Source organism: Tyto alba, unplaced genomic scaffold, assembly GCF_018691265.1.
Source record: "Tyto alba isolate M040663 unplaced genomic scaffold, T.alba_DEE_v4.0 Super-Scaffold_6, whole genome shotgun sequence".
NCBI lineage: Eukaryota > Metazoa > Chordata > Aves > Strigiformes > Tytonidae > Tyto > Tyto alba.
Genome location: NW_024881327.1, coordinates 49693601 through 49706902, shown reverse-complemented (window position 1 = coordinate 49706902; position 13302 = coordinate 49693601).

The window sequence follows — 13302 nt, the reverse complement described above, 5'->3', positions numbered from 1 at the left end:
CAATCAATCCTTCTGAAACCACTTCATGGGCTTAAATTTAAGCTCTGCTTTATGACCAAGGGAGCACAATCCTCGCAAAGCCCCAGTAATCATAATACATGGAGGCAGAATTGATACATGTGGGCTTTTTCTATCAGTCAATTAAATGGTTAGTTTATGCAACATGCCGTCTTTTTGAATCAAAGTTGGGTCACTGTTAGGCTGAGGTAACATTAATTATTTTTCCGCTTGTCGGATCCCATGAAAAGGATGTGAAAATGGCCTGTTTATGAAAGAGTGCGGGCAAAGGCTGTGAGCTGATTATGTCAAACATATTCAAAGCTTCCTCAGCAAAAGGGATTGTGATCAACAAAGCATAGCCCACACCTGCACCCATTTCACAATGAAAGCTGTTAGGGCCATGAAGCTACTGGGGGAAAAGAGAGGTTGCGTTAACCCTTTTGGGTAACGGGGTCCTCCACTGTAAGATTTACACACACACACACACAGAGTTGCTTTCTCATTCTCTCAAGTGGATCCCAAGAACAGTACCCCAGGAACAAAGCCAGTATTTTCCATCTAACTTTTTTCATGCACGGGCTTTTCTAAGCTAAATGAAAAAAAACAGACTGATGCACTTCCACCTGCTCTTTGCTGATCTCCAAGGGAAGTTGCAGAGAGGAGCTATCTGTACTGGAAGAGGAGGAAAGCAGTGCAAGCTCAGACCCCAGTTCCTAAAGAAGTTCTGTTCAGAGTGATCCTGACACCCTCAGGGTAAGTGCCTATCACATGGAGCGCACTGCTGGAGCCAGATCACCTCCTTAATAAAAACGGTAGCTGCTTGGAAGTCAGGGAGAAGAAGATATGTACTCTCAGAGAAAGTTAAACTGGATCCTAACTGCAGGGTACCTATCCCATTTTCTTGCAGCCCTGTTGGTTATACTACAGCTGGATAAATTGGTCTGAATTCAGTACTGAGCCTAGTTGGAGCAACAGGTTGGATCATAGATGTCCTGCAGTTCCTTCCAACCCAGGTGATACTGCGATACAGAGCTGTGTCCTCATGAATCCTCATCAGATTCATGAGGCTGAGGGCAACCTTGCATCTTCTCTGTGATGGAATATGGGACAGAGCAATGTGCAGCAATACCTCTCTACAGTCTTAGGATCTGTTCTTCCTTCTCCGATTTGGGTGGTAACACTAAAGGAAATGGAGTTACAGCAAGTGTGACCTCCCTTGCCAGCCTGTGGTGAACCCTGGCCAGGTCATAATGCCAGGTCAAAAGGCAAAGCAGGAGCATTCACCTGGAAGTTTCCTGCAGCACCCCAGGAAATGTGCCAGACAACAGATGAATGCTCAATTTCTGTACACAGAACCCCAATATCTGCCCAGAAAACCTTCTCTTTGGAGCTCCTAGAAGGTCACAAACCCTCCTGTCCAGGAATTTTCAGTTCACAGAGTTAGCTAATACAGGTGAGCTCTCCATGAGCAGACAAGCCCTATGACAAAATCCCTTGAAGTCAACTGAAGTCAACAATTGCACAATGGAGGTAGGATCCATCACAGGATAAAAATGACGCTACGACTTCAAGTTGCTGTTCATGCTTCCTGTGGTTCAACAGATTTTGCTGGCTCTGCTCTCTAAATCCTTTCTGGCTCTTGTGCCAAGTCAATATTGTTTTATGGGAAGATCTGGGACAATCCTTTAATTCAGCAAAATTTCTACCGATCAATGTAAGAAGTCTGCCTTAATAAGGATGCTATAGACTAATTACATTTGTTCTAATTAACGCTTCTGAGGGGAGATCTACAAATGCGCTGCTAAGCATCACTTAATAAAAAAAACAGATTAAGGAAAATCTCCATCTGACTCTTTTCAAGGCTGAAGTTTTCCCTGATTCATTGCATATTGTGATGACAAAAAAAATGTTGCTCTTGTAAGTATTAAGACACTTTCAGAATGATTTTCCCATGTGTGCCCATTTAAAACAATGTTGATATAATTCTACCCTGAGTATGGAGCAAAAGTAATTACACATCACAGTAAACCTCTAAAACTCTCATATTTTTATATCTTCACGTTGGCCTTTAGAATCTTTAAAGATTAAACACTATAAAAAGCATTGGCTCTATGCTTTGACTAGGTTGTACTCTTTGGTTGGGCTGCAATCTAATCTCTGGGCCATGTTCATTTGAAAAGAGTAAGAAAGTAAGGCAAGTTGCAAAGAGGTGTCAGTGACTCCAGGTAAGGCAGTGAGTAGAACATTTTCCATTATGATTTTCTTTAAAAAAATAATTATTTTTTTCTGTTGATAATTTAAATCCCTTCCCTCAGGAGTTTAAAATATCTTTAAATATTTAAAAGGAACAGAGAGTGAAAATACCTTAGTTTAACAAATGCTACAAGCTCTTTTGACAACATAATGAAAACCATGTTATAAATGATAGAGAATACTCACTGTTTGATTATAATTACATGTAAATACACTAGATCTCTCAATAGTATTTGTGAGGGTCATTACACAAATCAGACTATGGCTTTCTGCACAATAGTTGATTCAGTCATGAATACACTTCTTCAGAAAACCAGAATTTCTGGCTTGTAGGAAATTATCTTATTTCAATTATTTATTTCTAAAACTGGAATTAAAAACCAAAATACCCTAATTTTCCTGGAAATAAAACCCTGCAAAATGTTCATAAATTGAAAGCGCCAATGTGCAGCCATATTTTTAATATATTTTTACAAAATCTCAGAGTTTTAATGCTCTAAATAGTAATTCAAGCCAAAATGTTTGATTTTTATTTCAATTCTTTTTTCTTAGGAAATAAATTTAAAATGCTGTTCAAACTGATAATTACTCATAACAATTTTGAGGTGAGAAAACCGTGAGATAAGACCAAGCCAGCTTCAAAAAAGACTTAGAAATGATCGTGGAAAAATATATAAAAAGATGAACCCTGTCTGAAGAAAAGTTTCTGTTTTCAGGATCTGTCATTTAAAAGCAAACCCCTCCTCCGGCTGACAGCAGATGCTAATGCCTGTGTTTCTGCTGGTCCCTAGCAGCTGCTGCACCTTCTTTCCCTCCAGTCTCTCCTGCAGGTTGGACTTTGCCAGCTCCAGGTCTTGTGAGATTGTCAGTGCTGCGTAAGCTCGTTTGGACACTATTGCAACATTGCTAGCAAGACTTCTTGAGCAGTCCTCTGCTACACCTGGAGGCTCATCTTTTTCTGAATAATATTTCTCCTGCTGGAGTACCTACTGAGATGCAGCAAGCTTAGGGGCCAAATAGGTGAGGCTCATCTGATCAGAGGTAGGTGTCTGCCCAGCCTGCTCCTCCATCTGAACCAGCCCCCGGGATTCTCTTCTCATCGGGGGAGAGAAACTGGATTTTTCAGAGCCTGACTCCATCACTCTTTAATTCAACATCTGCATCTGACTGATGAAACATGCCCTACTTTGCTTTGTTGACTATGGAGGTATAAAGGTGGGGTGGACAGCTTAGAAGTAGACATCTACAATACAGACATCTGCAATTAGGCAGGATGAGACCTGACTGTCTATCCACAGCGGATTTGGCTATTACTCTTCCTTTTCCTTGGAAAACCACTGAAACACCAGCCAACAGGCCAAGAGCAGGAAAGCTCCTCAGGCCCTGCCCATCGCATTTATACCCTTTGACATCTGGGACATCAGCACTATGGTCTGCCTTTCCTCAAGCTTTTTCCCTTTCAGCATGGAACTGAACTGAGGACTCAAACCCTGTAATAGCAAAGATACAGGAACTCTGGTGTGTATACAACTCCAGCTAAATTCTATATGGGCCACTAATAGCATATATTTTTATTGGTTTGACGTATATACCCTGCATTATTCATCCCCATGTGCACACCACAACCTTGAGGAACACAAAGGACCCCCCACAGTCTGGCCCAGAAAGGCCAGTGACCCTACACAGGTCATGCCCAGAAACCCTGTCCTCTGTCTATGGGTGGACAACTCTGATGTCCCAGCACAACTGAGAAGCAGGAATGGAGTCCCATGCTCATCTGCGGATTGTTTGGCAGCCAGGATAGCACTAACATCTCAGAAGGAAGGAGAGGATGGACAATCATCTGCATCCTCTACCTTCTGGGCATCCCCCCTGTCCTACTCCCTAATGGTGTTTGTTCACGCCATGGTTTATTTTTTTAATTTTTGGTTGGAGTTAATTCCCAAAAATGTAGGGAATGAAGTCAAAAGGTAACTGCTTGCTTATCTTTGGATTTTAACCTGGAGGTGTAGCTTCTTCACCTTATTTGTATTTCTCTTTCCACAGCTTTCTCCAACATCTCAAGTGGCAGATGTAGCTACTGTTCAAAGGAAATGCCAGCAGGTCATTTAATGACTTTCCTTCTCCTCCAAGGGCTTGACTCTTAATTATACATGGAAAGATACACAAGAGATTATAACAAGAGGAATAGCAGGCAGCCAAAATCAAACTGATTTATGTATAGTGTGTGACATATGGCAACATAAGACAAGATCTCTGGCTTATGGGCATTTTGGCAAGACACAATGTGGATCCTATGGCAATGCCTTGTGTTTGCACAGCTCCTGTTTCTGCTGCTCTGTCCTGTTTGTTCTTTCAACTCTCATCTGTAGGCCTTCAGTGAGAGGGCCCCAATCTTCCTTGGCCAGCTCTGACTTAGACATTGCTTAGACACATACCCACAGCTGAAAGCCACATTGCTTCAAACTGTTCAAGGGATAAAGCATCTCAGAGAACATTTTTGTCCCTTTTTCCCAGACTGTAAATGGAGATAGTGATACTTACCTCTTTTATCCACCTCAGAGGGTACTGTGAGGGCCAGAGAGTGTTTTAAGGCACCATCTAGTTGTTGGGTATTTTTCTTATCATCAGGAAAAGGAAGAACATAAGAGCAACCAGTCCGGCTCAGATGACCCTTCTGCTCGGACTAGTCATCTATCTCCAGCAGGGACAAGAACAGGAGCTTGGAGAAGGGATATCAAGATAAGACAAGACTGTTGTCTTCACCTTTATCCAGCCTTCACTTGTTTCCCACTAAGCTGAAATAATAAAGGATTTATTATTCACTTAATTGCTATTCCTTTCTTTTCTTCATCCCCAGCTCCCTGAAAATGAGACACCATGTAAGAGGGGGAAGGCTGGAGGTGTTTTCTATCAATAGAGAGAGCAGCTCTCAGTCAAAGGTAGTGGGGCAAACCTGCTTCCTACAACCAGGAAGGGAATGGAAATTTCCATGGGGCTGGTGCTCATGAGTCCCACCAGTCTTGTCTGCAAACCCTTTGATTCCAGGGTCTCCACACAATGGACTTTTTATGCATCGTTCTGTCTTTGATGACTACTGCCAGGTTATCTTTCTTATCTGACTTAGGAAAGATCTAACAGGATCAGTTAGCTAGCTCCAGGGTAGGTTCTTTGAAAAGCAATGATTTAACAGGGCTTTCTTTTACCTGCTCTTGGGGTTCTCCAAACTTTCTGGTTTATCCAGCTCTCTGAGACACAGTGCTGCTCTCAGCAATGCCTGAACGGTCTTGGTCAAGGTGCTGGCACAGCCTGACCCATGGTTGTAGTTCCTCCCTTGGTGGGGCCATGTGGTTGCTGGTCTTCACTACAGAGAGCACCTCCAAACACAGCCCAAATACAAGGGGAAACCTCTCTGGGGAGCATGGAGGTCCAAGGTGCTTGGAGTTAGCAAGTAAGCACTGAGTTAATTTGCACTAACAGTGGTTGCCAGAAAGCTCTGGCTGTGCATGCATCTCTCCTTTTGGCTTCCTCACAACCCTCTATGATGGTGGAGGGATAAATGATCTTGGCTTAGCCGGAGCTGAATGCCAATAAACACCCAAACATTCAGCTGGCTTAAGTTGGTCCTGAAGTTGCACGGTTTACTGGGATGGAGAGGAGATCAGCAGCCATCTGAGGGTGATTATGAGCCAGGCCCCCACTTTGAGAAGGATGGTTGGGACCATCCTAGGACAACCAGAGGGACACAAGCCCACAAGGTCTCAGAAAACATCAGGCACCTGGGTCTTGTCCATGGGAAAGGCAGCAGCATGGGGCTCACCAACCAGCAAGAGGTCTTGCTGGAGGAGCTGTGATGTGAAACCAGAGGTTTGTGGCACTGTCAAAAACAGAGTGGCTCACGAAGGGGTTGCATGCTTGAGCAGATCCGAGCAATTCACAGTCAGAGCTATCAAAGCAATGACCCAGCTCCTTTAACACGCTGTCTAAAATTATGTTCAGAAACTTTAACACAAAATTGTAATGCTCTGTTGTATCGTTACAGGCAGGCCAACAATGATGTTTTACATTTTCACGTCACCTTCCACATCCGAGACTCCCATTGGGAAGGTCTGGAGTGAGTTCAGGGGACTTTGGGAACTAACGACATTATGTAAAATGTACATACAGGCACACAAGAGCTCAATGAAGTAAAATCCTGGTCTTCTTCCAAAGCTGGGAAAGTTTTAATGGGGGAGGATATGATTTCACCTACTATCGACGCACAGAGGGCTTTGGATTCACCAAATTTATTGTCTGTGACTAAGCTAGTGCTGTCCCTGTAGCCCCATTGAGTAAGGGGGGAGGCAGTGGCATCTCATCCACCCCAGAGAGACTTGACACCTTCCTCAGGCTCCCACTCTTCTCCTTCACCCTCAGAGGAGATCAAAGAAACTAGTGCACAACAGAGCCTCGACCTTCAGTCGGCTGAAGGTGGGGAAGGTAAATCCTGCTCACATGTGCCTGTTCACAGGCAGCACCACTGAAATGCACCTTCATGTGGTCATAGAGTCTTCAAGACAGGGTATTCAAGTTCTTCACAAGCTTATTTTCCCTCAACATCCACTGAGAGGCAGAGAGTCAGATATTAACATCTTTGAAAATATGTCATTGTCTCAATTCTATTCAAGCACCTAATTCCTCTTAAAATCAATTTCTGCTGGATTTTAAGTGTCTAAATTCCTAATCCTGACATGCTCAAGGTGATGTAAGAGGCCCATGACAGAGCAGAAGAAGGGTTCACAAGTATATCCTTCCCCTCAACTCTGACTAGTCTGGTGTGGGGTTAGACAAGATCAGATGAGGGGTAAAAGAGCTATAAAGTTCAACACAAGTCTTTTCCCTTATGTCCCATATCCTGGTTTCATTACTGTGAGACAGGATGAGAGTTTTTAAGATTTTCCAGTGTTATCTGGTGTGGCAGAGCTGTCTGGCTCCAGGTACCATGACACAGAGGTCCATATAGATGGCACTTGTAGATGGAAAATGGAAATTCAGTGAAAGAAGTGGCTTTTAGGGCATGGACTGGGAAACCAAGAGGGTGTCACTTGTGTACGCAGAACTGCTCATTAGAAAACTCCATTTACCCTGAGAAACATAGATGTAAATCTCAAGGCAGAGTGTATCTGGCATAAGTTGTTATAACCCCTGTGGGCCATGAAGGGCATCTGAGGATCCCTGTGGTGATGGGGGTGAGGGAGCAACCTCTCCTACTCAAGAAGATACCACGGTGGTAGGTCTTCATGAAAGGGGCAAGGCGGCTTTTTGTGTCCTCAGCTGTTTCCAGACCTTGACCCAATCTGGCCCATCCATCTTCCCAAAGAATTCCTGCTGAGTGATTACTTCTCCTTGCTCTCTCAGTGCCCTGCATTTCTCATAGCTCCAGAGGACTGGAAACCCATTGCCTGCTTTGCTTCTAGACCTCCACTCAGCAAATACTAACAGTGGCTTAACTTAACGTCAGAGACCTGCCTCCAGTCTTGCTGAATGACAGCCAGGGAGCCTTGAACGTGTCCAGAGAGGTCACCATCCAAACCAGGGAAAGGCGTTGGTCAAGACCATTGTTCAGCTGCAAGAAGGTGGAGAAGAGCTCCAGTGTCAGGACAGTTGGAAAGCCCTTCATGGCAGAAAGGGACTCCAGGCAGGAGAGAGGAAAGGAAGATGTAGGGGGAGAGAGGGAGCTGTGGAAACAGCACAGGGCTTGCAGCAATGGGGCTGCCTGTCTGCTGCTCACTGGGATGTTTGCCATTTGTCCAGATTAGAGATGGTGATACAGCAAACCTCTTTCTTTATTTTATGTTATTCAGACAGAGTGTTTCTTTGGTTGCCATATAGAATTCATTTCAGATCTGATGCCAGAGGATATTCGATACAAGATCTGAACAATGCTATGTGTAAATTCATAATGCTGTCTGTGCTGGAACATGTTGCATGACTTTGAATCTTACTCTACGCTAGTGCCATCAGATATACCTTAATACAATCAAATGTAACACGCCCAGCTAAAGAAAAGATGTGACACCTTTGCTGTAAAGCTAACAGAAAACTAGCCAAAAGGGAACAAAACCTGATTTGGCAAAGCCTCAATCAGCTCAGAGGAAACTCAGCATCTATAGTGTGCAAGTACTCACAGTACCCAGCACAGAGAGTAAGGAGAGACTTCTCAGGGCAGAAAGGGAAAGGAAGCTTTGGCAGCAAGGTACATTAGATAACATGGCTCCCGATCTTGCCTAAGATTCACACTCTGCTCCAAGGCTGGGAACATCTCTCCTGAGTTCACCTGTCAGGATAAAGAGAGTCCTGCCTCCGGCTCTCCATTGCCTCCCTTCCTGCCCAGGGAGTTGCACTTTAAAACTTTTCCTTAATAAGACATATACATGGGGAAGATTGCAGGTAAGGTACTCATAGTTAGGGAGGTCTGCTTGCCATCAGATAGGAGAGTCAGTGTGCCTCCCATGCATGCGTGCCTCCAATATGGGTTGTGTGCAGTCGTGACAGGTGGTGCACACATATCTCGGCTGGATTCCACATGTATGGAGATGAGTAAATTCTCTGCCATTGCAGATGCTGGAACCCTAAGCTGTTTCAAAATATGTGTAGTCATCTGAATTTCTTCTCACACAACTGTCTGCCTTCGTCATGTATGTCTGGCTGTTGGTGGAGGTGAAAGGTTCTGTAGATTAAATATGGAAATCTGATCATGCAGAAATTAAGGTATTCAAAATTCCCTACAGTTTCCAAATCACTTCAGTTTCCTTACCCTTCTTTTCCAAGCATACTTTCATTTGGCTGTCCATCCCACAATGGGATATAGCACATCCCCTGCAAAGGCCTTATGTTGTGTTGATGGAACAAGGTGCCTTCAAGCAGGTCCTTGATTAGACAGCAAGACGAGGGTCATGTATTTAAATGTAATTGTTTTTGCATGGTTTTCTGAACTTTTAAAGTGTGCACAAAATGGATGAGATACCCTTAGTATATTTTTCTGCTTATTCTCAGCATCTTCTACATGATCATTTAGTGTACAGAACACGAAAATATAGAGACTCTGAAACATGCCCAGTGAATGTGAGCAAGCAGCCAACATTCTGCAGTAGTTTGATCTTCTTCATACAGGTCCAGCACTCCCTGTCATTCACTGACATGGGGAAGCCCATGGTCATTTTTCATGCCTGGCCCTATAAAACTAACTCAAGTGGTTGTGATCGTGTCACTCCTGAATAACCTGCAACATGCAACATTTTTTTTAAATGAACTAAAGAATTGTCTCATCCATCACAGTGAAGAATGAGATTTCTGACATCTGGTTTCACATTTAGATGTTCAAGAGATTTGTTTTGCCATCAGTATGGACTTCTGCGTTATGACTCAACATCAGCACTGTCACAGTATCCCTCAGCCTTTGTATGAGAGTGATCTTGCAAAATGACAGCTCCCACTGAAGCTGGTGTAGAGAAGGATAGGCATAGGAAGGATGGGTGGTGTGTGATGAAAAATGTTTGTGTTGCTATAAGTGACCAGATGGTTTGACATTTTTTACTGCAAAAATAGCTCTTCAAGTCCCACAGCTACCTTCCCATCTTGCAGCCATTTCTTTTTATCAGGCAAATGAGAGTTTGACTGCTTCTCTGCTGCTCCACCATTATGAGAACTTTCACACCCAAAGCAATTTTGTGGTCAGAGCACTGGGCTGGTAAGCAGAAAATTAAGTCATGGCTTTGGAATAGATATCTACCTGTCTGTGAGCCTTCATCTAGAAAATTAAGATATTGATACTTTCTTATTCCTGTTGATTGTCTTCCGTGATTATCCCAGGATATCTCTGTCAGTATGATCTTTGGTTGCAAAGTCATCGCAGGGAGGACTCTGAATTTGGTCAGCCCCTGTGACCACTGTTGTGCCCCTTCCCTCCCTCTGATCCAGCACTCACAGCCCAGCAGGTGGGTTCCTCTGCAACGTCATGATAGAAATTACGTGTTCCCTAAGACATGGTCCAAAGACCCTAAGTCAGTGTTTTGTTATTGGGAGGTGACTGTCAACAATGGATGTTTCTTCTGTGAGACAGACCTTCTGACCAGCCCAGAAATATATTTCTGTTTCATTTGTCAGTTTTTAAAATACATTAGACGGCTAGAAATGGAAAAATTTGTGCAGTGCTGGGCACGAGGCAGGGACAAGGTGTTGACCATGGTGATAACCAGGGGTCTAGAGTGTGAAAGTCCCTACGCATAAAAGAGAAGGGGTTTTTTCTGTGCAAGACAGGATCTCATGTGTGTTTAATACACACAAGAGACAGCTGATAGCTCAGCTTGAGAAAAAAATCACCTCCCCAAAAACTTCTCTGAGACAGTAAGATGAATGCCTATAAATTAAGTAAACACTATAGAGATTGTTTCACATGCAACTTGACGTATGTTGAAAGAGTTACTCTGCGTGTCCTGCTCCTCACAATTTTGTTAATGATTCAGTGCAAAATGTACATGCACGGTACAAAGAAAATCAAGAGGGAGAGAAAAGTAAAATTCAAATGTGCATAACAATTAACTGTGGATGAAGACCCAGTATGGTCACTGTCTAATGATTTGAGGAGACCACACTCTATTCAAATAACTGCTTATTTACCTCTTCAACTGATCCCACTTCAGGTCCTCTTCTGCTTTTTGCAGTTTTAAAAATAACAGAGTAGTAAATCTCAACTCTAAGAGGTGGAATCTGAAGAGACTCACCTCTATCTTTTCTGTCATCTTTATCTGCTGGAGGAAGCTCTAATTACAAGCCTGAGTTCAGGCACAGAGGAATGAGCAGATGCATTTCAGAACTCAGAGGCATGCTAGGAAGGATTCAGTATTGCAAACCTTTCTGCAAGCAAAACAGTTGGCTTCAGGGGGACTTTCCTGGATCATACATACAGCAGGTTGCGGAAAAGACTGAGTTCATTCATGGAGAAGAAGACTGGTATTAGCTCACCAAAAGAGTGACTTTTAGTTCACACCCAGTTGCTCAGAAGTGTCTTCTCTCCCTTCAACACAGTGGATGATGTGTCAAGCAATAGCCACGGAGGGCCACCATTGAGGACCAGGTGTGAGGCACCAGCAGCACATTAGAGGAAAGGGATTCAGAATGAGCTTGTTAATTCAAAGATTCAGGCTGGAGAAAACAAAATGTTCTTACTTCAACTGCACAGATATGCGATGCCTGGTTGGGTAGTAGTCTTTGTGCCAGGACCTGGGATTAGGCTGGTTGAGGAGATGAAGTCATCACACTGTGAAAGCAGCAAGCACCATCCTGGGATGTGTAAATGCCAACCCTGTGAAGCAGGGTTCAGTCCCTTCAACACAAGTGGGGCTTTGCTGGACTAGGACTTCAGTTTCTCAGCATAACCATCCAAAGATGTGGGCCACTGGGGAGATGCTAGAAGTTGTTAACAAAAATATGTCTATATCAGTCATAACCTACATGGAAAGATTGGACAAACTGGTATTGTTTAGCCTAAGGTGAAGAAGACAGAGTGGGAATAGTCTGATAGCCTTCGAATATGTAAAAAGCTGCTGCAGATAAGAAGGGAATGATCTGTTTTTCATGTCCATGGATCAACAGAAGCAACAATGGTCTCTGAATTAATTTTAGCCATTAGGAAACCTCTCTAGCAGTAAGGCCAGGAAGCGGTGGGGTAGTTTTGTTGAGCAGATTGGGATGCTGCATCACTGGACACCTTCCGAAAGTGTACCCAACCTGTGGAACAGCCTTGAGGTGTGGAGATAGACTTTTTGAAGTCTCTTCCAGTCCAATGATGATACCAAAAGATGAGGAATTTGTTAGAAAATTGGATTTCTAATGTCTCTGCCTTTTTTTTTTTTCCCTATAAATTTTAAATGGGAGGTGGCAGAATTCATGTCCCTAGGTTGACAATTTTAATCAGAGGAGAAACAAAATAACAGCATAACCTGTGTACCACAGTTTGACAGACTAGGATATAAAAGATATAATTTATAAAATCACAATATAAACCCAAAGATTCCTGAACCTGAAGCGGAGTTCAAGCTCTCCATTAAGTCCTTGTCTTATCAAAATGGTGAACAATAAAATAATCCTGCAGTTCAGTAACCCTTCATCATGTGTTTGTATTTACTCCTCTACTATGAGTGTATGTGTGTTCGTATACTCTCTCATTTTCAGACTTTTTTTTACTGGTAGTAATGTAGTACTGAATGCAGAGTGGAATCTTGTTTTTGCAACAAATATTTGTTCTCATTCAAAAATGAATGTTTATTTAGCCATTCTCAGGATGGTGCAGGCTCCATTCAGAATACATATGCAAATATGTTTTAGTAGCATGACTCATCACAGAATATATTCTAACCATATACATTTTTAAGTGTGAGTGTGTTAAGATTGGAGACAAATTATATGTTATTTCTTCTAATTTTTGAGATACTGGCAAATTTAACAGCAATTTATGTATCTACATTCACTATATTTCTGCTTACACAAAGTTAAAACTGCATGACCAAGAAAGGTATGATGTAGCATATAAGGTGAACTGCATATTTTTAAAACCTTCCATAGACAGGGAGAATGGAGATCAATGATTACTAGGTACAAAAGTTTGCAGGTCTTTTGAAGTTGTAAACATTAAAATTTCACGTGCTGTTGAGTAACAGTGTATGACCGTTACAACCACAACAAGGACAGCTTGAAGACAAATAATTCTTAATAAAATATCATAACTTAGTACTGCTGTCTGTGAGTTACTTATTTTTCCTCTGCTCAGGTGTATTTTAGAAGTCCAAATATTTGTCATTATGTAGATGCCATTACTGCATTGCTACTACTTATATTACCACTAATGCTACTTAAGGACATGTGGGCCAACCAAGAATGGGTTTCTATGGTCCTTAACAAAAGACATTTACTGAGCAATAGGGAGAATCTGCCTCACATCAGTAATTGTTATATATTAGAAGACAGTGGTGGCAGTAACCGCTTGTGATCACATCCACCGAGCAGGTAGTA